General features: G+C 40.5%; 1 long non-coding RNA gene across 9 annotated transcripts in view; it reads left to right on the top strand.

Annotated features, from left to right (window-relative positions):
• The first annotated feature begins 4,874 nt into the window (after nucleotides 1-4,874).
• The window catches only part of LOC106843678 (uncharacterized), a 41,192-nt gene continuing 19,478 nt past the window's right edge, over nucleotides 4,875-26,588 (top strand). For 6 of the 9 annotated variants that reach the window (XR_011497759.1, XR_011497761.1, XR_011497760.1 and 3 more), the window contains exon 1: nucleotides 4,875-10,439. This is a non-coding gene — a long non-coding RNA (uncharacterized lncRNA). The remainder of the gene's footprint in view (nucleotides 10,440-26,588) is intronic. The other 3 variants (XR_011497762.1, XR_011497756.1, XR_011497755.1) reach the window with 2 other exon arrangements.

Genomic DNA, 26,588 nt, shown 5'->3' with positions numbered 1-26,588 from the left:
TTATTTAGAACCTACTATGTGCCGGGTACCATTCTAGTTGCTTCACAAATATTTTTAATCCTCACGACAATAGCCAGATAACATCACAAAGAGTTTATTCTCCAAAACACATTGTTATTCTCATATGGCTACAGAGAAAAGACACCATGCTATTTAATTGGAATGGAATAAAATTGTACCAGACACAGTTCCTACTTTTAAAGGCGTACAATCTGGAAGGGAAAGCGACACCACAATGAGGAAAGCTTGGTGATGGCTCGGACCAAGGCACGCTGCTGGCAAAGAATCTTTTTCCAGAGGGGATCACTTAGGACAACATCCTGAGGAAGCTGGAATGGGAACTGGGCTTTGAAGGACAGGTAGAATGTGCATGGCACCATCTCACCTCGGATGAGCCGTCTGCGCATCGCCTGCTTAATGACTATGACGTGGCCAATGAGTGGCATCCAAGGGTCTACGGGTACGTCTAGGGGGAGAGGGCAGGACAAACCAGACTGGAAAGGGCTAAGGCGAAAGTCGGTCTGACGAAGACAGCAGAAGATCTGGAGTATCAGGCAGCTGGCCAGCAACTGGGGAAGACCCAATAAAACTACTTCTCAGGACCACAGCAGCAAGGCCCCTGTGCTCTGTCCCCCGCTGACCTCCTTTCTTCCCACTCTCCTCATCTTGGCTCTGACCTGTTGGCCTCTCTTCTGTTTCTGGAACATTCCAAGCTGGTGGCCCCAGGAGGATATTTCACCTACAGCTTCCTCTGCTTGGGACATGTTGCCTGGTTTTATGCACAGCTGGCTCCTTATCATTCAAGTCTTTCCCTGAACATCCTATCTAAACCAGCCTCTGCCCTTCCCTTCCTCCCTCTCAGCAACCCATTTTGTTTTCTTCACAGTCTTTCTCACTGTCTGAAATTATCCCACTCGTTTATTTAACCACTTGCCTCAATGACAGAGTGAGCGCCATGAGAACAGGGAATTGTCATTCTTGTTCTGTGTTGTGTGGCCAGCCTCTGGCACATAAAATGGCTTCAGTAAACATATATTGATTGTTGGAAGAATGAACCACAATATGCTACTTTCCAAAGAGGCAGGTAGGCTATCGGAAACTGCAGTCTTTTAAGAAGTTGGGATCTCACAGGGGTGGAGTGCAGGATTAGATTAAGAAGACACTGAGTAAGATGTATGAAGTAGGAGGTTACCAAGGGGGACTCAGAAAACAAAATTGTAGCACGGAGGTAATGTGTCAGCTTAGAGAACAGTGCCTGGCACATCACAGAGCACAAAAAACTCTTGTCAAAGGAATTGACTCTCAACTTTAATCTGGTGACTATTCTGAGAGCAGAGAGCCTGAATGTGGGCAAATTAGTTGGGAATTTATTCCAAAATCCCTCCGAAATCTGGTTTTAGAAATCTGGTTCATTGCAATAGCGGTGGGATATGGCAAAGAGAATCAACAGGACTTCATGACTGTTTGCCTGGGGAGGGGTCTGAGGAGGGGACAGTGTGGGAAAGAGGGAAATAAAACTGGCCCTGAGTTTCAGAGTCTGTGTGACTGGGTGACACCATTTCAGAGATGGAGAAGTCCAGATGAAGAGCTAGTTTGGGGCGAGACCGGAGAGTTCAGTGTGGATGTTTGGGGCGCATAAAGGCCAGAACACAGCAGAATTAGGAGGAGGTTGAAATGAGACTGGAGCTCTATAGAGGCCTGGAATAAGGATATATATGTGTGTGCAAGCTACTTCAATCACTTTTGGAAAGAGGCAGATTGGGAACAAAACTAAACGGAATTGGGAATATCAGCCGTATACCAAGAATGTAGCAGGACCCAATCTATCCGCCCTGCCCTATTATTCAGCAGCAGAACAATATTGGGATTCATCTCAAAAACTGGGTATGCTGGACTTCTTTGGACCACAAGTCAGGCCCTTAATACCTAATATCCTTTCATCTAAGCAATTTACTTTTCTTAGGAGGCAATATCGCTAAGCAGTTAAGAACACGGCAATGGAGTGATTGCCCGTATTCCAACCCTGACTTTGCCACTTACTAGTCACGTGACTTTAAGCAGGTTATTTAACCTCTCTGTTTCTTTATCTGTAAGATGGGAATAACAATAGTGCCTATGCCACTCAGATTGTTGTGAAGATCTAATGAATTAACGCATGTAAAGCATGTTGCTTAGAGCCTGGTACACCAGAAATACTCAAAAGAATCCCCAAAGCTTTGTATTGAGAACTGGAACATGTGTTTTTATTTTCATTTATGAACAGGCCTTGTTCAGTCTGGGTATGTTTTACTGTCTGGGAAATGGTAGAATATTTTCAACAAAATAGGAAAACATCCCCATTAGTGTTCATTCCACCAAAGGAGGCCACCTCGTTAGATTGAGATTCAAAAGGACACCACTTAGGCATGCTGCCACTATGTCAAGTTCCATGTCTTGCCACATTTTAGCAACTCAGGTGCACTAAATTCTCACAATTGAAAAAGCCCTGGGAAGAATTTCAATGCTATTGTTTTGCAGACTTCCTTTCACTCTGCTTTGAATTTGTCCCAGTTCCAATTTTAGACAATAAATCACAAGCCTTTAAAAAGTGAGTTCCATTCAACATTGAGAAAAGGGAAAATGAATTCGTGAACTAGATGTCAATTATCAGTCCCCAACTGGGGCAAAGTCTGAACTCCTCAGCTCGGTAAATTCAACCATGGGGGATTTTTTTGGTTGTTTGTTTGTTTAGTTTGTCATTTTATTTTAAACAATAAAGTTTGTTTAAAATGAGGCCATCTTTCTGCTTTGTTCGTAGTTGTTGGGCTATCAGGAGTAATAAGGCCGTGCAATGTATTTGATTGGTCATTCCTGACTACCTTTAAAAATGAACCCTTACAATAGTAACTTTTACAAGGATAATCTACCAGCAAACATCAGTAGGCCAGACATACTGGCAGTCCCTAGTCAATCTGTAACTGAAAACTAAAAGTATAGCAGGAAATCCTAATAATGAAACTTGCAGGATTATAGAGCTACTGAAGCAGAAAACAAAAAGTAGGTGATAACTGCTAAGAAGTGCAACCTTGACAGTTGTCATGTCTTTGAGGATTTTCTTAATGCGTGGGCAGATCTTCACCTATTTTTGAATTCAGTTTAGCCATCCAAAACAACTCTTGGCTCTGGGTTATTTTCCATCCTCTTCTAAGAGAATACCTTGTAGCTACAATCAACAGAGCTATTCCAACAAGCATTTTTTGCTCAGTCTTTCCCAAAGTAATAGAGAGTTCAGGTTATCACATCTTAGTGTCATGTGGTGCTAAATTACACTCCAAGGAGAGATAACAAGACTGCCCCAGGGGGGTGGGAGCCGTGGGTGTGGACTTTGTCCCAGCCAAGGTCCCTTTCTCTCCAGGGGAGCTAAATGTGTCAAGCTTAAGTGGTGGGAAGGGGTATCAGAGCTGGGTGGGGTGGGGTCAAGGAAACAAGGAAGGTAGTTCTGCCATTGGCTCAAAAATGCCTAGGCCCCCCTGGGTGCCACAGTTGGAAACAGTGATTCCATCTTGTATTGCCTGTGAATCACAAAGTGGCCTTGAATGATCACACCCTTCCCATGTGTCCCAGCTTTCTCTCCTCTGCAAGAGAGGCGTCTGCACCACCTGCCAAGTGTGGAATGGGGAGATCTGTTAGGAAGGCCAAATCTTCACCCTGGTCATACCAAGACTGTTTTCCAGTTTTCTGCAGTGGATCTTAGAACCCCACTGCCAGCCTCCCATGGTCACAGACCCCCAGACTTTGCATTCAGCCCCACACAGGCTCCAGGTGCAGAGTGAAGAAGTACAATGCAGGCTGGACTAAGACCTATAGGACACGCTTCCTAAATCTGCTAACTTACTCTGTGTTGCCCGCACGTCACCTTCTGCTGACTGCTGCCCACGTGTCCAGAGACTCTGCTGGTCTCTTACTGACTAAAACTACCCAGAAACAGTGGCTTCAGGCAGCAGTTCCCTCTAAGCCTCCTTCAGGAATCTAGGAGGCAGCCACCATGTCTATAGTACTTTCCTGAAAGCCAAGAAGAACCCAGCTGCTCATGCAGTGAAGACTGCCAAGCCCTCGTGGAGACATGACATTATCAAGCACAAAATAACTGCTTTAAAAGAATGGGAAGTCATTTATGTGCAACTGGAATCTGCTCTCACCCACTCACCCACCAGGGTGAGCATTTGAAGTTATGTAAATGTGGCAATTATGAAAAGAAAATATGTTTCTAGGATTGGAAACTACTATATTTTTACGTCTTATTCAATGTGCAATAGCTTTGTGGCTATTGAATTAAGAATATGGCATGTAAGAAGACAGAAATCAGGACCTAGAAAATGTGTACCTGTGCAGCCTCTCTACATTGCCAGCTCCCAGAGAAGGGCAAGCACACCTTTGAAGGAGAGGGAAAATCTTTTAGTAACAGGATATGAAGGTGATGCAGTCTACCGCGTCTCAGACTATTCTCGAGCGCCTGGCACATGCGCTCGCTCAGGCTTCTGACAATTGTAAGGGAAAATCAGTACACGTCCTTGCTATGTGGAAACCCATCCCATCTTCAGCACTCCCAGTGTCTGGGAGACTGGGGCTGTCATGGAGCCAATCCATGTCTCCTCTCTGCAGGAGTCTAGGTTAACACTGGAGACAAGCCCAAAAGAGCCACTGGGTTGGCCTCGGAGCTCCCCAAGCTGGACTCCTAAGGGTCCTGTCAAAGGAGCCAGTTGGCCTTTTTTACTAAAACAAGAGAAATCTGAGGGTCCTAAAGAATATTTACTGGATTCATACATGTAGGGGAAATCCTCTCACGTAGAGCAGGCTGCATCCAGTCTTCTCCAGGAATGAAGACCTAGAAATAAGAACATTCAACATGGTATCAACCATATTAGAAAATGCTGATATCTGCAGTACCAACGCACATGATATAAAATGTATCATATTCTCCCCCAAACTCATGGAGTTGTAGACCTCAAATATGTATACCTTTGGGTTTTTTTTAGAAGATTAGCCCTGAACTAACATCTGTTGCCAATCTTCTTCTTTTTTTTTCTCCTTCTCCCCAAAGCCCCCAGTACATAGTTGTATATTCTAGTCATAGGTCCTTCTAGTTCTTCTATGTGGGACACCACCTCAGCATGGCTTGATGAGCAGTGCCATGTCCACACCCAGGACCCAAACCAATGAAACCCTGGGCCAACAAAGTAGAGCGTGCGAATTTAACCATGGGGCCACGGGGGCCAGCCCCATTAAATATGTATAACTTTTTATATGCTAATCATACCTCAATAAAGTGGTTTAAAAAGTAAAAGAATAAATAAAATGTATCATTCTACCATCTAATTTACATCTTTATGTGATTTAAACGGTTTTTAGGTTTTCTATTGAGATTTTTCTAAATCTTTTTTTTCTTCCCATCACACATGTTTGTTTGCAGGATATTTTCCCCCCTAAGAAGGTACATTTGACATTGGACCTCATGTCATTACTCATCTTTCTCTAAAGCCTGGTGAAAGCGTTATGTGATTTTGGAATATGCGCTTTACGTATACGCTTGTCAGCTGATCATTCCGTAAGTGCTTGTTACAGAAGATAATCCAAAACAGAGTCCTTCACATCATCAAAAGGTTAAACTTCAGATTCTTTTGTAACACTTACACCTACAGTATTGTGTCTGAAACCAGGAGCAGAAAAAAAGAGACATTTTATTCTTTTGATCTGCCTAAATGTGCAAGTGTTCATTTAAGCTCTCTTCTCGCACATTCATCCACTGGGTGCCTCTTACTGTGTGTTTAGGTTATAGTGAAAACATAGACATTTGTTCAGCCTTACTTGCAGGAGGTCGTAGAAGAAAGTCTATTTTGGCCTCCTGAGAAGCAGGCGCTCCCACAGTCACTGGAGCGAAGGAATGAATGCTCTGAAAGGATATTTCAGAAGAGCTAAATGCCGTCTTCATTCATAACTCAGCTATTTTAGGATATGGTTCAGAAAAGCTTCTTGGTCATTCATCAGTCCGCACAGCAGCAGAAGTCAGATCTTCGTGATAAGCTATGTCTCTCCGCGTGTGTACATCTATACACGTACACACGGGGATAGAAATAAACACATGTGCCTGACGTGACCCATATTTTAACCACAATCCTCCCTATGATGTGATTTCAGGAGCACTTAAAAGACATTTTGCTGCATTGACATCATAAATCTCACAATTAGAGACTCATCCTTTACCTTAAAGTTTCTCCTTCTGTCAGGACACAAATAACCCAGGGGTGGTGTTAATATTTAGAGCTGTACTCCAGTGCAAGTAAAGTTATCTGATTCTCCGCCAAGAGTTGGGTTCGATTTCCAGCAAACAGAGAGGACAGATGACCCTGGCTGTCCCGGGAACACAAGATTGGGAGAAAGGTGTCCAAGAAGGGAGAGTAGCATTGCTCCGAGACAATGTTCAAGTGTATCCCTAGGGCCAGAATGGAAGCATGTTTTGAAACAGAGACGACTTAACTAGTGAAATCAAAAGAGGTCTTTAGCCTCAGCAACAAGAAAAAAAGAAATAGAAATGTCAATAAACAAGAGACTTCCACCTTCTCTTCATGAACCCACCCCCTCTCCCTCAAACAGCATCTGTGTTGCCCTGACTTATTCTTGTTCGTGACCCCCAACAAGATCTGGGAGCCTTTCATCCATGCATTTTGGCCACTGACCACGGCCTACATCTCCCTTGTTAAGAAAAGGAACTAATCCTCAGATTGCCAAACATTTATAAACAAACGAACTTAGAGTAGATTTTCAAAATAAGCCTTTGTGACGGTTATAGATGGTCAAGATGGTGAAAGTGAAACCAAACAGAGCAGAGAGGATAACAGGGTGGACTGGAGGCGCCCAGCCACGGGTCCTAGAAGCCTGGCCACCGAAGAGGAAACAGTCGTGTCCCATGCTTAGATCCGGCTGAAGTTTCGCCATCTGAGTGACATCGGGACGGTTTATGTGAATGGAGGTGTTTTCAATTTCTCCTTTTAAAGCACAAGGACTTTGGCAAGGTCACTTGATGTGTCACACCCTGACCTCTCCGAATCCTCTCCAAGCCTTAGTGGGAGACAGAACAAAAGGTTTTAAACGCAAAAGTTGGGCAGACTACGCTGTGTCCGGGAAAACCCAGCTACGGTGGGCTTATTGTTGTCACGATGACCATTCTTCTTCCGCCGACATCTTTCATTGCGTCTCCGTGTTTTTGTGAAACAAAAGAACCAGCTGAGACTCCAACAAAGAAGAATGCAGGGAAAGGGGAGAGAATACTTTGAGCAAGAATAGCTTGGAAGGAGCCAAAAGTGGAAAAGGAAGTCTAATTCTGTCCTAGTCCGGGGGAAAAAAGTTTTTTGAGAAATGTAAACAAATCAGGAAATCCTGGCACTTACTCCAGTTCCGATCTGGGGAAACGCAGCAGTCCTGTCCCTAGGACTGAGCTGCCTGCCGTTTGTGAATGAAATCCAGATTAAACTGTTCATTGAGCCCTGCCAGCCCCGCAGTTTGCAGCTTTCCTTTTGCCTATGGCGTAGCTTCAACTTTAAAATAATAATAATAAAAAAAACATATGCATGTTATTAACTCTCCATATTCAAATGGAAATTCAATGCTATCATAAATCTCTCTTTTTCTAATGTAAATTCCTTTCTCTAGCATGAAGCTGCAGGAAAGGCATTGTATCTGAGCAATCTAAACTTGAAAGAGAATTTTTGTTAAACCAGTTATGATAGGGGAAACATGTTTTTCACTGAGTCGAAAGATTAAAGTTGGTTGTAAAAAGGGGTGGGGGACTGAGGGAGACTCACTGGTTGCTCAGCTAATGATTAGATACAGAACTTCAAGGGCAAATTAAGAGGCACAAAAGAGTCGTGCAGATAAGTGAAAACAGTTCCAATGATATTAAATAAAAGATGCATTGTTTATCTTAGGTCGTAATCTCCACTTCCATATTCATCTCCGTCTAAGCAATGCCCTCCTCCCCATTAGCTACCCCCAAGTGGGTTCCAAATTCGACTTCACAACACATCTGCACATCAGGGCATCTGTGGCTCCCTTTCTCGCTTACCAGAACCACCCTCTTCCCCTAGCTTTGCTATGTCTGGGTGCCTCTTCTAATGAACCTTTGGCCAAGAAGAATGTGGGCATGAGATGAAGAAGAGAAGGAGTCTTTTTTTCTCTCTCTGTTTGGAAATACGTCGTGAACCCTTTGGTTTATGAATATTCACCAAATACCACAGATGCCTCCTTTAAGTTGTCTCCACTAATTGGTTTTCGTTTGTCACTCTTCTCTCACCCTACCACTCCTCTTTGCCTCTCGTGCTCCCAAATATACCCCAGATCCTTCATTTCAAAAATTATTCTTTCTAATGTAGTCTTGGTCTGGGCATGCAGCAACAAAAATATGTCCAGGTGTTATGGAGCAACAGGGAGCAAATTTAAAGGGCTTCCTGAAGCTGTGATATCAGTAGAAGCTCACAGACAAGGAGAAGTTTCTCTTGGACGGAGGAGATGGTTTTGAGGAGGACACAGGCTCCAGACATGCCTCTCCTCCAGGCTGAAGCTCTTGTCCCTTTATTGTGTGTATTTGCATAGAAACTTCCAGAGCGGAGTGGGGTCAGGGCTTCAATTCTCAAGGCAAAAGCTTTCTCAATTAACTTTTAAGAACACAGTACAAGGATATACAGAGAAAATATATCCCTCTGTATATACGTGAAGTAGTAACTCTGTCCTAGAAAGGCATTTGTGACAAAAAGTAACATTGAAATTGGAAATAAAAATAGTAACAGCAGGACAAAACTTGACTCATACAGGTTTCCTATTAAGGGTTTGAATACACATGCCTGCAGTCAAATTATTACTAATATTTAGAACTGAAATAATGTAACTTAGAATCTTCTCAATAAAAATACCAGAACCAAGCTCTCTGGCAGCCAGTGCTTGCTTCTAGCATCGTCATCTCCCCACAGGGACCAATTTCTCCCTGATCTCTTATTTAATGTTCAGCATTCAAGATAGGAGATTTAATGTTCTTTCTGGATTGGTCAGAGATTTATGGCACCTATAGAAATGTTCATAAAATCTGAGGCTGTGCAAGGCTTTTGGCGTCCATCTCGTTGTTATCAGAACCATAAAAATCATCACCCTCGTGTCCATGGCCAGTCTTGTCTTTCTAGATAATGTAATCCAGAGAAAAATAAAATTGCCTCTGAGCATCTGCTTCCAGTAGAGTATGCTGTCAAGCGTGTGTGTGTGTGTGTGTGTGTGTGTGTGTGTTGAGAGGGTGGTGGTGTCAGATCAGGAAATGGAGAAAGAGAGCAGCAAAATCAAACTGTATCCATTTCAGGACTTAAAGGGGAACTTTGTGAGACTGTTTCTAGGGCACCTCATTTCATCTGTCAGAAGGGCGCTGTGGTGTGTACATTATTCTCTTCAGCCTGGTTCTCTGGCCTAGCCTACCCGGGAGTGGTGGTCTCCAGAGCGTAGACAGAGAAGGGAAGCAGGTGCTTCAACTCCCAGCATCTGGTTTAGATGACCACAATGCAGAGAACACCTGCAGCCTGCATTTCAGCCAAGTCTGGCCTCCCATTGTATTCCATTGGACTTTCTGCCTTCAGCAAGAAAAAGGCATTGTTTATCAGATTTGCCAAAGGATCTCCGGGGAGGTGGAGAGAGACAGGAAAAACAAACCTAAAACAAGATGCAAGTGTAAGAGAAGCGCTGGGAGGCCTTGATGATTTATGTCTATCCGAGGTAATCTTTCAACCTGACACCAGGAAAGTAAAGCTGAGAGAGGGAGAGAGAGCCAAACGTTAGCATGGACCAAGACAGTTTCTAACAGTTTTCCGAGAGAACTGATATTGGTAATCTTGTCCAAACCCTGGTCCTTAGGAGGAGAAAGAAAACAAACCATATTCACTAAGGGTCTAATTTGTGCAGGACTTTGTGCCATCAGGTTTAAAGGTAAGTGGCTGCTGCCCTGTACTGGAAAAAAACCTGACAGAGAAGATGGTCTTGCTACTTATGTACCAAATGTTCCATTGGCTCATTTTGTAATTTCATGTTTTGTAGTAACAACGTGTTGGGGGAACTGCTTCTCTGCAAATCATACCAAAAGCAGTAACCTTGGTTTAGACTTCTCTAACCAAGGTGGGCAAAGCAAATACAACTGATCCAACAATATAATACAACCTCATGATTGGTATATTGGGACAAAATTAGAGAGCTTATTTCCAGGGGCTTGGAAAATACTGTAGAGGTATCATATAAAATGTGTTTTGTTGTAAATGATTCCCAATGAGTCCCTGAGTTTTCTTTCCTTTGTATAGAGCCCCAACTAGTGGAAAACTGGAAAACTGCAATTAAAGTGAAACCATTTCCATGAGACACGACCACAGGTCTTCCCTCAGGTAAGAAAGAGTCGTGGATCTTTCAGATGTTGCTCTTTTCACGGGATGAAGATAAGGACTAGATAAGGACTGCTAAGGGGGAGGGAGATGTGAGACAGGCTTATATTTAGCTTTTTACGGGGTAAAGGGCACACTGGTCCTGATGAAAACATGTACAATCTCTCACATTTGAAATGAGTCAATGTGCTGTATCTACAGCTAATTTGAGAAAGGAAAACATTTCTTGAGTTCAGAACTTATTCTTCTTGAAGACATGTTTTCAGAAGAAAGGGGAAGGCACTCTGACACAAGAATGCATACACTGGAGGAAAGAACCCTGGTTTCACAAATTAAATGAGCATGCAATTACAATTGTGTCACGCTAGTTCTGAACAGAACAGATAAGAACGTGTCCCTGTCGGGGTCCGTGAAAGGGAAGATAGAAGCAGGGAGAGGCAGCAAAGGGAAGGAAAGGCTCCAAACCCCACCAACTAAGAATAAAAGAGCAGCACTTGGAGAAGTGACAGATGATACAGATTTTCCTGAAGGAATTGAATCTTGGGAGTTGTTGGGGTTTTAGTTTCTTTCTTTCTTGGTTACTCCATTTTAAGCAATCTCATTTTTTTGTGGCTTTTACAGGAGTCTTGGCTCCCTTACCAAAAAGTACCAATAAAATGCAGGTGCCCTAGAAAGGTTATAAAAATGCAAGATGAATTCATCAATCAGACGAAGTATAGTTTCTGTGCATCAGGGGTTCATGGACAAGCTTCAGGGACTTCATGCAACTCCCTAACAAGATATGCAATTTCTCTGTGTGTATGTGTGTGTGCCTTTTTTCCTGGATTTTATAGCTTTTACTGATTCTCAAAGGGGTCTGTAACCCGAAGGAAGAATAAGGAACATCACTCTACCGGAACCTATGCACAGACAGAAAACAGTCACATTTTAATGGTTGTCCGTCAGGGTGATCTCAGACTTCATAAAATTCTGTTCTTAGAGAAGCCAAGCAGAGATAGCACAATATTTCAGGATATCACAAAGCAGACGGCAGCCTTCTGGTCTTTCACGCAGTGACTCTTCGGACAGAGTTATAAGAAGGTTCCTGGTGTGATGGCACAGAGGTACCCTCCCCAACCTCAGCATAACGTGCGTGCTGTCCTTGAGCAGTTTCTGAGATGCCTGATGTCCATTAACAAAGCTTGCTTCTGGACACATTAAACAACATGGGTTGTGCTCAAAAACCCAAAAACAGAAGCTGTCATTTTTTTCAACATTTTCGCTGTGGAAAATGGGAGAAAATGTTTAACTTTAGGACCTGGAGGTTTCCTCAGCACATTCGATTGTTATCAAAATTAAGGCAAGAAAGCAGAACTCTTATGCCACTTCCTTAAGGTTTGTGGTGGTGATTACACTCTCCAATCCTTCATTTCGTTTGAAAAGGGGTTTGTTTAAATACGACATATTTGAAGATCATTAAGTCTCTCGAGTTCAAGGATAAGAAGAGTGATAAGGCCTTCTTGATGCTATTTAACTTTTTTTATGGCATCAGTTTTCCCATAGATTTTATTTAACAAATGACTTGGTTGTGAAGAAAAGTCGTTATAGTAATCTGCCTGGCCCAGCGTTCACCTCCCAACCAGACAGTTAATCGCACGCGGGGAGCTTCAGGGATCACTAGGGAACACACACATCACCCATAAGTAATCCCCTGTTAGTTGGCATGTGGTCCTATGTCACTGAGATTTTCCTTTGAGCTCTTGTCACAGCCCGTGTTCTTTCCACCTCCGATAGGCACACTCTGTTTTCAAAATTCATGAAAAACAAGATGAGGAGCTAATCTAAGAAATAATACGAAACTTGCCTGCATTTTTTTTTCTTGTTTTTGCTCTCTGTTGCTTTTGAGACTAAAAGAAACTTACATAATTGATATAAATTTTTGCGTCCTTATTGGAACAATTAGGCAGAAGACTTCAGGAAAAAAAGTTTTCAAAAATTGAGGTTTGGTGGGTTTTTTTATTTTTTTTACTCCCTTACCCCCTTACCAAGATCATTTAAAAGGTTATTTTAAATATAACCACAAACTGTTCAACCAGACGAAAATGAAAGTAGGCCACTTAGAGGTTTTTGTCTAAACTAAAGCAAAACATCTTAAGCTAATAATTTTAACCATTGGGAGTTCACTGGCTACTAGAAGGAGTTACTTTGAAATTAAGAAGGAAGTATTTTAAATATTACATCTGAATTTGTAATTTTTCTCTTGTAGGATATACAGAGTATATAGTATTTTTTTTTCCATTCCCCTTAGGAATAAACTGACCTTCCTCCCAGAGCAGTGAAACCCCAGACTTGGACCCCAGCCAGCTGCCTTTCAGCGCCACATCATTAAGAACTCTTGGAGGTGCTGTTTAAATGTAAATTTTCCAGCACTCCTTCAGCAGACAGATAAGCTATGCTAAAGCGGTCCGGGCATGTTTGACACATCCAATTTTAAAAAGGAAGGAAAGGGGGAAAGCTTTCAAAAATATGTATATCAAAGTGAAAGTTAGTGAAAATAAGGCCATTCATCTAATTTAGGGGCGTCAAAAAGTCAGATACTGGTACCCGTTTCATGACTTTCTAGATAAAAGCAAATTTGCCAGTCAGTTTAAAGAAGGACAAGCAAACCCTCAAATAAAAACGTTGTTCATGCATTCTCAAGAAGGCAAGCAGCCCAGAAATAAAAGGAAGCCACTTATATTCCCTATGTTCTAGCAATTTAGGATTTCTTCAGACATTGTCAAGGTCCAGCGTGAGGTCTGGGTAATCGAAAGAGAGTTATAATGCACGTGCATACAAGACACAAACCTAAAGAAAAGACGGAGAGAGGGAAGGAGAGAAAGGAAAATCTCTATTTCCATTCAGTTGATACTCACATTTTAAACCCAATATAGGTTGAGACATGCAGGTGAAAATAACAAGGTCAGCTCATGAGAGAGGTTTTGGAGGGGAGCCATGCCACCCCCCGAGTCAATGCTGAATAGTCTAGCAGGTCTAGACTTCATTACATAATATCATCTGCCCTCTATTGTAACCCGTGATGTCAATTGAATATCCAACCATAGAATAAGGCAGAAGCAGCCAATTTGAAGACCTTTCTTCATTTCACAGAATTCTATCAACATGTAGAAAAACACAAGTGTATGAGCACATGTACACAATCAATTTTCAATTGCCTGTAATTATGTTCCCACCGCCACTGATAAACGAAATTAATTTCTAATTAATTTTGAAATGCATTTCAAGCTACTATACCTTCTGGTATGCATTTAGCTTAATCTCATATTACTATCTTAGCACACTCTGACAGAGTCAGAGGGTTGAATGATAATGATTGAAGTGGCCTGCAACCATGAAAATTTACAAAATAGATAATCAATACTAAGATAATGAAAGCGTGCAAACATTTTCTTTTTATTATCTTCTTACTCTTAATTAATTCCTTCTTAATGGCTATTTAACCTTACATGAATCTTCACATAACTTTCCACTGTGATTTTTCTCATTGATTTCCACAATGACTAAATGTGCTGAGTAAAATATTAATTCTTAATTTCTTTGTGGCAGAAGTATACACTTTGGGAGTATTACTATTTTTTTTTAATAACTGATAACTTTTCCTACTTACAAATCAGGGTTTAGTTGGTGAGAATTTTTAAAGAAATTGACTTTTCACACGTTACAAGTTTTCTTAACTCACCTTATAAACATACTTGACTCTTGCGACTTCTCTTCAAAGAAAAATATAACCAGATCAAATACAAAAATGAAGAATATGCAGATTATGCCAATGCCACTTTTTTCCATGTATTTAAAACGTATATCTATATTTGATTACAATTAATGAGATAGTTTGTGTCTCCTCTCTTGCAACTTGTACAAAATCTTGAAAGAAAATGGAAATTGACTCTGAACCAGTCCCACAACCTGGGAATTCTGAGTTTTAGCTGTACTTTTTTGTCAGCAGATAATTTTTAGCAAATCAATTCAAACATGCAAAGAAAATACAAAATTGGTTTAAACAAGTTACCAACAAAGGTACAAGCACGAAAGGGCAAGTTATGTCTCCATAAATAAATTTATCTTGGGCTTGGTAAGTCCTATGTCAAGTACACACCAGATAGAAATATCAGTTATGTTTAGTTAAGGTCAAAGTTCCAATTCTAGAATTTACCTTATACCTATTTTTAAAGGAATACGCCATTATTGTCTGGCCCCTAGACTACATATTTTTTTTAATTTAAATTTTTATTGATGTGTTTTTGCAATATACTTGGGAAGGATGCCAAAATATTAACATCAGTATCAATAAAAATTAATGTGAATGTTTTAAAGGAAAGAGTGAGAGAAAAGAAGGAAGAGAAACTATTTCCTGTGTGTAGCCATATTATTGTCATCACTAGAATCTCATTAAAAGTAAGAAGACAGAAAAGAGTGGCACATGTGTGTATCCAGTCATATTTATCTCAAAACTATGCCAAATCTCCATTTGAAATTTCATGATATTTATTATTTTGAACCCATCTAAAATTGCTTCTTACTGAAGTTTTTGGATGAGACGTGTAATTTGAGTAGCTGTAGACATTTATTTGCCTAATATGAAACTTTCAGCCATTAGTATAGTTATAATGTAATTTATCTTAATTTTCACTAAAACATAAAAAGTTTGATACTTTTCTGCAACCGTACAACTAGGCTCCATGTCTATTCTGATGTGAGGGATTCTATAAAATGATTTTTTTATTACTAAAATCTTTCTTATACATTGAGAACCATTTACATATGTATTAGGCTAAAATTGGTCTTATGCAACGAGTCTCATATTTTTTACAGGCCACATATATTTGAATAGAGTTTCCAAAAAAGAATAAACAGTCATTAGAACTCTACTCTATATTCCATCAAATAATATTGAAAAGAAACTTTCTTGTGAACACTGAACAAGAGGAACTTGTCTATTCCTCTGTTTCTCCTCTAATTTATGGAGACAGAAAAAAGTTTTTATTTAATACAGTCAACTTTTATTTGAGAGCCGGTAAATCATTGCAAAGTCCATGTGCCAATGGTTTCTGTATTTGTTTCCTAGGGGTTCCATAACAAAATACCAAAACCTAGGTGACCTAAAACAAAAGGAAGGTATTCTCTTACAGTTCTGGAAGCTGAAATCGAGCCGTCCTCTGTGCCCCGCTCTTTCTGACAGCTCTCAGAGAGAATCTCTCCTTGCCCCTTCTAGCTTCTGCTGTCTGCCAGCTGTCCTTGGCACTTTTCGTCTTGTGGATGCATCACTCCAGTCACAGGGCCATCTTCTCCCTTTGTGTCTTCACATGGTCTTCCCTCTGTGCTTGTCCTGTGTCCGAATTTCCCTTTTTCATAAGGATACCAGTCATATTGGATAAGGGCCCACCCTAATGATCTCATTTTAATTGGATGCTCTCAGTAAAGACCCCATTTCCAAATTCACATTCTGAGGTACTAGGGGTTAGGTCTTCAACATATCTTTTTTTTATGGGTTTGGAAGGAGCAAAACTTAATCCATAACAATTGATATAACTTAGTTCTGACAACGAACTTGCTGGGAGGTTTTTTGTTTGTTGTTGTTTTTTGTCCCAGAAAGACATAGTCTCATCACAATTCAGATAAAATTAGAATCCATTTATAAAGATTATGGAGGAATAGGCTGGCTGGTGTCATAGTGGTTAAGTTCACATGCTCTGCTTCAGCAGCCCCAGGTTCGCAGGTTCAGGCCCCAGGCACCGACCTACACACTGCTCATGTGGTGCTGTGATGGCATCCTATATACAAAATAGAGGAAGATTGTCACACATGTTAGCTCAGGGCCAATCTTCCTCATCAAAAAACAACAACAAAGATCATGGCAGGAAGAAGACCCTGGAAGTTGAAATTAAAAACTGAAATTTTCTCTAAAAAGTAAATTGTATTAGATTAAACTATATCAAATTACTGAAAATTTCAACCACTTTTTACCTATAAAAATGTCATTCATATGTCCCAAATTAATACATTAGTGGAATGAAAAGAGAATTAGAAAGCTGGGAAACAAAGAAAAAATCATCAAGGAAGCTCTGTAAGAGATAGACACAAAGAGGAAATAGAATTTTAAACAAAACAATCTCCTTCTTAACATCATCATTTTAATTTTTAGAATTTAACAAAATAATGTCAATGTCTAAAAGCATTTTTTATCACAGCACAATTATGCTATCCTTTGTTCTTATTCATTTGATTTTTGTCATCCTGTCTACTAGAACTTTTTATTAATCTAAGAAATCCCATCTGTTTTTTAAAAACAGTATTGCAGGGGCCGACCCCATGGCCGAGTGGTTAACGTTCCATGCCCTCTGCTTCGGCGGCATTGGTCCATGGGTTCGAATCCCAGGTGTGGACCTACTCCACTCATCAGCCATTCTGTGGTGGCATCCCACATACAAAAAAATAGAGGAGGATTGGCACAGCTGTTAGCTCAGGGCTAATCTTCCTCAAAAAAAAACCAATATTGCAACAACACTGCAGATTTGTTTGAAAGAGTCATTGTTATCTATCTTTGGAAGAGAGGCAAAATAAACCTCTCAAAGATAAATTTAAAAGTTCAAAATTTCAGGGGCCAGCCCACCAGGGTTCACTGGTTCGGATCCCAGGTGTGGACCTACGCACCACTCATCAAGTCATGCTGTGGCAGGCGTCCTACATACAAAATAGAGGAAGCTGGGCACAGATGTTAGCTCAGGGCCAGTCTTCCTCAGCAAAAAGAGAAGGATTAGCAGCAGATGTTAATTCAGGGCTAATCTTCCTCAAAAAAAAAAAAAAGTAGTTCAAAATTTCAGATCCTTACAAGGAAAATGAAAACTTTCAGGTCATATTTCCATTGCCAAAAGCTAAAGTTAGTCTAATATTCAGTAAAAAACCATAATTAAGAAAAAGGTTAAAATTCTGTATAAGTCTATTCTAAAAGCTCACCATTTCTGTAAATATTCTATGTTAATCTTGACAGGCATGTTCATGGATAGATATAAATGTATTTTTACTTTTTCCCAACTTGAATTTTGCAGCAGGAATGCATCCCATGCTTTTGTGTCCAATATACCTGATGAAGAAATGGGGCCTGCTTAAGCAAACAGGATCTAGCATTTTAATCATTTTCCCACAGAGGCCAACTATGTATTTACAAATTACTAAAGAAAAGGTTTTCAGGAACAAATAAATGGTTTTTATATTTTTCAGTATGCTGGCAGTAGTAAGGGTCCCACCACTCTGATTTCTGAGAGTCCTAGAAAGTGTTTAAATTCAAGGATTTGGTCCTCAATTGGCTTTCACAGACGTCTTTGAACCACATCTGAATTTTCAGTATCATTATAATGTTATCTTTATAACAGTTATTATTCTTTCAGTTGCAAGTGACTAAAAACCCAACTCAAAAGCACTAAAGCAAAAAAGGGAATTTGGTGGCTTATGCAACTGAACGATTCAGGAGAAACTTGACTTAGGATTCAAACAATGTCACCAGGAAGCAGTTTTTCCTTCCCCAGGTCTGGGCTTCATTTCTCAGTGTTAGTGGCAAATGACTGACACCAGGTTTGAGAACTACATTCTTCTGGGTTTGAATCCATCTAAAAGAACAAACATTTATCCCAGCATTCCTAGTGAAAGTCCAAAATTTGCTCTGAATGGCCCATCTTAGATCATACATTTACCCCTGAACCAATCACTGTGGCCAAAGGAATAAAATTTATATCTGGCTAACGTTCTTTACCCTTAGGCTCCTACCACAAAAATAGGGGATGAATGGATTCTAAACCGAATGGTGATGTATTGCCAGAAGAAGGAACGCAGTGCATCGAGGCAAGCTAAGACTATTGATTTGTTTGAAACACTAAACAAATGAGTAGAAATTATAGGAATCTTGTCAGAAAGAGAAATTGTGTTCACATCAGTTTGACTATTTTAACCTAAGTAATACTTTTATTATGATTTCAATTGTGAAGATGGTAAATTCAGTCAAAACTAAAACGGGCTGTTTAGGGAATCCTAAAGATTTCACTCTCGAACTATTGTGGAACTGCTGCATAAACACCATCCCGTCATATCTCAGATATCATTTGAAGGCATCATCTGCACAGCCTTCGAGCACCTTTAGACTACAGGAGAAGAGGTTTCTGGCATAGTCAGGGTCTGAGAAGCACCCATCAAGGAGGCTATTGATGCAAAGCTCTGTGGATTACGTTCAACACCTTGAATTACATGGGAAATGAACAGGAGCTGGGAGCAGCCAAGGGTACACAGGTGTGGCATGAGAGGAGCCCACATTCTTAAATCGACAGGCGGCCATATTCTATTCAAGCTTCGTTCCCCGGGTGGTCCAGCTAACAAAGCTTCCTGTCATAAAGCTATCGCTCAGTACAAGGCAAGTGTATTGTGAATGCCAGGTTCAAAACAGTTCATTGAAAACTTCTTGGTGAAGTAATTAAAGCAGGCTGAGCTTTGGGAAATCCTCCAGGAGGGAGCTCGTTTTGAGAACAGCTTTCCAATTCACATTTCGTAAGCCAAGGGTAAGCTTAGTTCAGATGAATAACACACACACAAACACACACACACACACACACCACAAATTGTGGGATTAAAAAGTAGAATTGAGGTCAGGGCTAGACCACAGCAGAAATGAATTGGCTTAAAGAAAACTAGATATTTTGTCTCCAAAACCATCTGTTTGTTGGATTGTTTTGCTTAATTGCTACTATTTGTATCTCTAGATTCAAATCTATGTTAGCAAGATTGCAGGTGAAGTTGCCTGCCTATCAGCTATACAGCTCAGTATTTTTTCTCCTTTGGGCAAAAAACAAAAAATAATGTGTGTTTCAAATGAGCAAAAGCCAAGCAGAAATTTATCTTCTGCCAGTCTGGAAAAACAAAACAAAATATAGTCTTTGTTCCTAAGCATCTTAAAAGACATATGGACAAGCTTCCACCATCTATCCTACAGGCTATCCTTTGCCTCGGGTCAGGGGATCAGAAAGGATAATTTTTCAAAGTTCCTTCCAGCTCTGTTCAGTGTGTCTGTCAGGTATATGGTTGTATGTCACGCTTTTGTCGGTTTGCAGCAATTGCCTCCATGGTAATTGTTGTCAGTCTCCTAGGATTCTGCTGTAACAAAGTACCACAAATACAGTGGCTTAAAACAACGAAAATGTATTCTCTTAGAGTTCTGGAGGTCAGACATCCAAAACCATTTTACTAGGCTAAAGTCAAGGAGTTGGAAAGGCTGAGACCTTTTGGAGGCTTTGAAGGAAAAATCTGTTTCCTCGTCCTTTTCAGCTTCTTGTGGCCACCTGCATTGCTTGGTTTGTGTCCCCTTCCTCTATCGTCAAAGCACGTCACTCCTCTCCCTACTTCCGTCATCACATCACCTTCTCCTCTGGCTCTGACTCCTCCTGCATCCCTCTTATGAGGACCCTTATGATGACAATGGACCCACCTGGATAACTCAAATCAAGAACCTTAACTTAATCACATCTGCAAAGTTCCTTTTGTCGTATAAGGCAACATTCACAGTTCCCAAGGACATATTTGGGGTGCCATTATTCAGCCTACCATAGTACTTCTTCAGAAAATTGGATTGATGTCATTCTATGACATTATTCTGTGATTTTCAATTAAAAGAAAAAACAAAGTCTGCATGTGCTAACTGCTACTAGGAACTGTAATATCTTCAAAATAATAGGGTATAGTTTATGCCCTTAAGGAGCTTTCGTCAAGCTGGGGAGACAGACTTATGTGCCAGTTGGAGAAGTATTAAATAGTGAGTGTGGGACCCAGCCCCATGGCCGGGTGGTTAAGTCGGTGTGCTCCACTTCAGCAGCCCAGGGTTTCACCAGTTCAGATCCTGGGCTCAGACTTAGCACCATTCGTCAAGCTATGCTGAGGCGGCGTCCCACATAGCAGGACTAGAAGGACCTACAATTAGAATATACAACCATGTACTGGGGGGCTTTGGGAGAAGAAGGAAAAAAAAAAAGAAGAAGAAGATTGGCAACAGCTGTTAGCTCAGGGGCAATCTTAACATAAATAAATAAATAAATAGTAAGTGGGAGTGATACACAATGTTATCAAGCACCCACTGTGTGTCAGGCACTATATGAGATGCTGGGTATGAAAAGACAATCGAGTTATGGTACCTACCCCAAGTAGAATAGGAGTCCAGAGAGCAGAGAGAAATATATGGGAGAAAACTCTGTATCTATAGGTAGAGGCAACAGTTTTACACCCAGAAATTGTCTTATAGATTGGATTAGTGTGGTGGGAAAAGCAGTGGATTGGCATAGTCCAGAAATCTTGGCTTTTCCAATGACTTGGCAAAAATTAGCTGTGTATCCTTGGAAAGATCACATCCCTTCTCTGGTTGCTCTGATTTTTAGCAACTTGCTGGTTTTAATAGTCTGTGAGTTTTATGACTATCTTTCAGATTTTAATGAAAAACTGCTGTCAGTACTGGAATTGATGGAAAACAACCATATGAATTGAGAAGATGGATAAAAGGATTCAAGATTACTCAAAAAAATAGAAAATAAAGGAAGGCAACAGGAATTGTTATAGATACTGAGGGAATAAAGAACTGAATAGATTCATCGGCTGAGCCGCTATGGAAAGTATTGCCTGTCCACCCATGATAGGACTGACTTTTCTGGAATGACCCGCATGTGTCCAGTTGGCTTTACTTGGTTACTGCATAATCCACAATGTGAGACTTACCTTTATTAATTTAGCACTCCTGATGGTTGAGATAGCTAAAGAACTCACGAGGTCAGTTGTTTCCTGGAGATAAAAGTTAACTCCTGCCTAAAAGCTATGATTTTCTGGCACTGGACACAAAGTTTTCTAGCTAAAGCCTGAATGTTCCAGAACATTGATGAGAAACGCAATTTATTTTAATTTACATGTTGAATTTATATATTTAAATTTATTCTAAAATAATCTCCCAATCAAGGAGGCTACGAGAAAATATATCTCAATCTAGTCTGATGGGAAAAGCCTTAATGTGCTGTATCCAATGCTTATTCTACAATTTAACGTCTTTAACTTTCCAGTAGCCCAACTTTAAAGTGTCCCTGAGCCCTTTTTTATTCTCGCTGCAGTAGGGTTAGGGGTGAATATCAGTGAATGGGAAAACGGACCCGTAAGAGAAAAAAAGAAAATCCTTTCTTACAAACAGCCTGAGGTGAAAAAGCATTTGTTGGTCCTGCTGGAGAGTTGGGGCTGGCTCCTTCTCGTCTTGCCTTGAGTTTGAAAAGCTGCTGTTGTTATCAGTAGCGTTAATGTGCTTCAGGAGAAAAATAAACAGCTTTCCATTGAACTGTTGATATTTGTGGAAAAGGTACAGTGGCTTTCTTTTTAGCCCCTAGAGTAAAAGGAGAAAAACTTGGCGCTTTTGAGGGAAATGATATAACTTGTAAATGGTGTTCTCAGGAAGTTTCTGAGGCGGCCAACAGAAATGGTGTGTCAGCTTACAGATTTTATTTTTTCCACAGTTGTAGAAATGAAGAAAGTTCAAATTTTACTAGAAAAATAAATAAAAATTAAATCGTAATGGCTGACCTGGGGAACTCGTTCTTTCCCCTGATCTCCTGGGAACGAGCTCCCAGGCATTAGGTGCAATGCAAACACAAAGCAGCCCAGTTCCTCGTGTAAAGAGAGGTGGAAGAAATACACACACAGTGTGTTGGTTCCTTACAATGCCTATTGCAAACCTGAAATTGACGATCCTTAAACACAGGGTCGTTTTTTGTGTTAGTACAGTCGAGGTCTGTTTAAAAGCACAGCCTTGGAGTACAATAAATTCCCCCACTTTCCCTAATGGATTTATTCTCCTTAAGTTCTTTCTGTAAGAAACGTTACACCATTTGAACCAATGACATGAAACCGTTGAGGGGAAGATTTATTCACTTCACAGGTTACTTCATGAAAGTGTGGGTCTAATTGTTGCATTTGGTGAGTGGAAATACAACATTTGCACAGCGCCACTCATTTCCCTTCTTAACAGCAGGTTAAAATAGATTGATATTTTGCAGCCCGGCTTTTCATTTCATGGGATTTACACCCTGTTCCTGGAGTAATCAACAGCTTCTGAAGGATGGTGATGCCAATTAATTCAAGTGCTCTTTTCCCATGAGCTCATGAATTTATTGTTACTGCTCACACAATTTACCTTTATACTCCAGACTTTTCTCCCTCTTTTCTTCCGTAGACTTGTCTTAACGTGTTTCTAGGACCAAGCATGTCACCAATGCTAGGTCACCTTGCTAACATGAGATGGTTAGTAAAATTGATATTGTCCTCCTTATATACACTAAAAAGATACTCTGTTTCAATATTCGTATTGTAGTCTCCCTCCAAACTATGAGAGCCACAAAAAGGTTTTAAATGGGGAGTTTATAGTGATTTTTTTCTGTCTCCTAGATTACAAAGTTCTGTCTACATCAACAGATATTTATTGAAATATAAGTGCAATGAGGTGTTTTACATGTTTATACTAGTTTTTACTATTTGTAAAGCGCTTTTGTATCCATTGGGTTGTTTGATCCTAACAACCGCCTTGGCAGATGGAATGGGCAAGTATTATTATCCCCATTTTACACGTGGAAAAAGATAGAGGTTAAATGTCTCGCTGAAGGTTGCACAACTAATTACTAGCAGAACCAGTTCTTCGACACAGGTCTTCTAGCTTCCAGGGCAGGATCCTCCTGCTCCACCAGGGTGTTCAAATTCCATCCTGAGAACCCTGTCTGAGGCCACCTAAAAGAAGGGTTGCAGGGGAGGAAAACAGTCCCATTCTGAATTCCCTCGGAAAAAACAAAAGCCTTGCTTTTATCTGTTTTGCCTATTGAGAAACTGGATTGATTTTTATTTCAACAAGGAGATCTGCGGCAAATAAAAAAAAATGGAAAACCACTGCAAGTCTCTTATGTACCATATGACCTTAAAATGACTAGAAAATACTGGCACGGTGATAATGTTAGTTCAGTCATATTTTTCTGGTACTAATAAAATATTTAGTCAGTTGTAGAGAAAAATGTCAATTCTAACAAATGAAGATATCATCAGTATCATCCTTAAAGCATTAAAAACCTGGTTATCTGTTAATACCATATTAGATAATTTTTTAAAAATTATTTGGAAATCTTCTGGAAACCTATCAATTAATAATAGCAAAAGGGTGACTGGGTGAACACAGAGATCTGGCAATAGGTGTGAGTAGTGCTGGATGAAGGCAGGGAGGATGTGACAGAGCCTGACCTTTGTCTTCTTTCAGGGTACCATGCAGGCCATTTATCACCCAGGCCAAGAACATGCCTCTTTAGGACGCTGTATTCTAAAACCACTTGAATAGTTTGCTTTTCTTTCTCTAGAGAGATATATTGTGATGCGCCTTAAAATCAGTTGACAAATGAGATTTTAAGAAATTATACATACATGGGGACCCTGGAGTCTTGAAGGAGGAAGCATTTGAGTTTGGGGCTACTGGTGATCACCACACCCTCTCCCCCATCTGCCCTCCCCCTACCCCTCCCCAACACACACACACACACACACACACACACACACACAGAGAAAAGCTCTCTCAGCAGAGTGGAGCCTGAGCAGAGACCACCTGTAGCTGACAGTCTGTTCGCCCCAGTTCCCTAGCCGATGTTCCCAGAAAGACCCTGGCTTCTTTGAACCTTCCCATTATTTTGTGATTCTTCCAATAAAAACTTTCTTTTAGCCCAAGCTAGTTTAAGTTGGTTTCCTATCACCTGTCCTAGAAAAAAAGCCAGAGTAACACGGCAGCAGTTCAGAGAGATGGAAAGGGCAAAGACCTTAGAAACAAATAGCTCTGAACTTGAGTCACAGCCATTCCAGCCATGCAAACTTAAGCATGATTTAATTCCTCAAAGCTTCAGCTTCTTCCTCTGTTAAGTGGTCATATTAATAATACCTTCGTCCTAGAGTAATGGTGATGACTAAATTAAATCATGTGCGTGAAAGTGTCCAGCCGTCTTCCTAACGCTATCTTCAATGGTTAGGAATATTTCCAAGACCCTAATATACTAGTCATTCATTCACTAATTCAGTCAACACTTATTTATTAGTCAAGTGCCAACCATAGACTTAGTATTATACCTAGCATCAGGGCAAGAAAGCTAAAAAAGAAAGAAAGAAAGAAAAATATAGGCTCTTTGATTTCAAGAAGTTTGTGGTTCAGTTGGAGAAACATACAAATGATAGGGTGGACTGGTGTCACAAAAGTTTTTGGCATAAATATGAATCAGCACAACCTAAGGGAGTGACCAGGGGGGAGTTCAGCGTGTCAAAGAAGTTTCTTAGAGGAAGTAGAATTTAAGCCAAGGTTTGATAGTAAATACAGTGATGCAATCAATAGATTGTGAGAGAGACTCTTTGAAAATGAAATGTCCTTCCTCATTATTTTTATTTATGTTTTTGAGGAAGATTAGCCCTGAGCCAACATCTGCTGCCAATCCTCCTCTTTTTGCTGAGGAAGATTGGCCCTGAGCTAACATCCATGCCCATCTTCCTCTACTTTGTATGTGGGATGCCTGCCACAGCGTGGCTTGATGAGTGATGCACATGTCCATGCCCGAGATCTGAACTGGTGAACCCCAGGCTGCTGAAGTGGAACGTGTGAACTTAACCGCTCTGCCACCAGGCCACCCCAAAATGTCCTTCCTTGTCTGTCAAAACTTTAGGTTCTTGGTCCTTTTGAATGAAAATGTTAGTATCAAATGGCACTCCTGAATTGAGATTTGACTGATGGTGACTACAGTCCCTAAAGAGTCACCTATTTGACTATCAAATAGCCAGTCAAATTTAATTCATACTCAGGCACCTTATATGGTTTTTATCTTCTAAGTTTCTTTCCAGCTCCTTACTTTCTAAAAATGCCTTGTACAGATTAAATAAAAGCAGTTATTATAGGGATATCCAAACAAAAGAGTGTTGTTTAAAAGACTACAAGGGGGGCCCATCCAGTGGCTCAGCAAAGTTCACACACACCCTGTTTTGGTGACCCCAGGTTGGCCAGATCCTGGGAACAGACCTATGCACCGCTTGGCAAGCCATGCTGTGGCAGGTGTCCCACATATAAAATAGAGGAAAATGGGCACAGATGTTAGCTCAGGGCCAATCTTCCTCAAAAAAAGACTACAAGAAGAAGTTGTATTTTCACCTCATCTCTGTAATAATGGTGATTTTGTTAAAGGGTAGATATGTACTAAGTACAAAATATTTTTTTCAGATTTCCTCTAACAGCTCTTGGGTACAATTTTTATGCGCATGTATGAGATGGGGTGCTTCATGCAAATAATCCTAGAATTCCTTCTATCTAATTGTGTTCAAACTCCAGGAGATTTGAACTAACAAGAAAGGGATATCAGCTAGTCGTGAAGCAAATTTTGCCTAAATAAATAATAATATATAATCAATATGCATAGACACTTGCCTAAGAAGCAGAAATTAAACATATCTGTAAGAACGTTTTCAGTACCTTTTATTCTACCCAAAACCCACACATTTGTTTGAGGAAAGAAATTAGAAAGCTAAGAATATGGCTTTGGTGTCAGGTGGACCTGGTTAACCTCTCTGAGCCTCAGTTTCCTCATCTGTGAAAGGGAGATAATCGTGTGTATCTCATAGAATTCAGTGAGTATGAAGTGAGGGAATGTAAGTAAAGGTGTGGGGTGGTGCTTGGCACACACTGTGTTAGGCGCTTCTGAAGTGCCTCACCTATGATAACTGGTCCACAGCCCTAAATGGATGCTAGAATCACCTGGAAAGCTTTAAAAAAAAACCCAGATGTTTCAGACCCACAAAAGAGATACTGATTTCATTGGTCTGGGGAGAGGCCCAGGCATTGGTAATTTTGAAAAGCTCTTGAAGTGGTGGTAATGTGTAATGAGGGATGAGAACCACTGCCTTAGACTTTGGCATCGCCAATACCTACAACTCCTCCATGACCCAATTTCAAGTTTCTCCCTCTCCACACTCTACTCCTTACTTTCCCATTCACTCTCTCTCCCCATCTCAATAGAAGGCTTTTAATTCCATGAGGATCCAGTGGTTCTACCACCT

Source organism: Equus asinus, chromosome 24, assembly GCF_041296235.1.
Source record: "Equus asinus isolate D_3611 breed Donkey chromosome 24, EquAss-T2T_v2, whole genome shotgun sequence".
Classification (NCBI taxonomy): Eukaryota; Metazoa; Chordata; class Mammalia; order Perissodactyla; family Equidae; genus Equus; species Equus asinus.
This window is presented reverse-complemented; position numbering and strand designations above follow the sequence as displayed.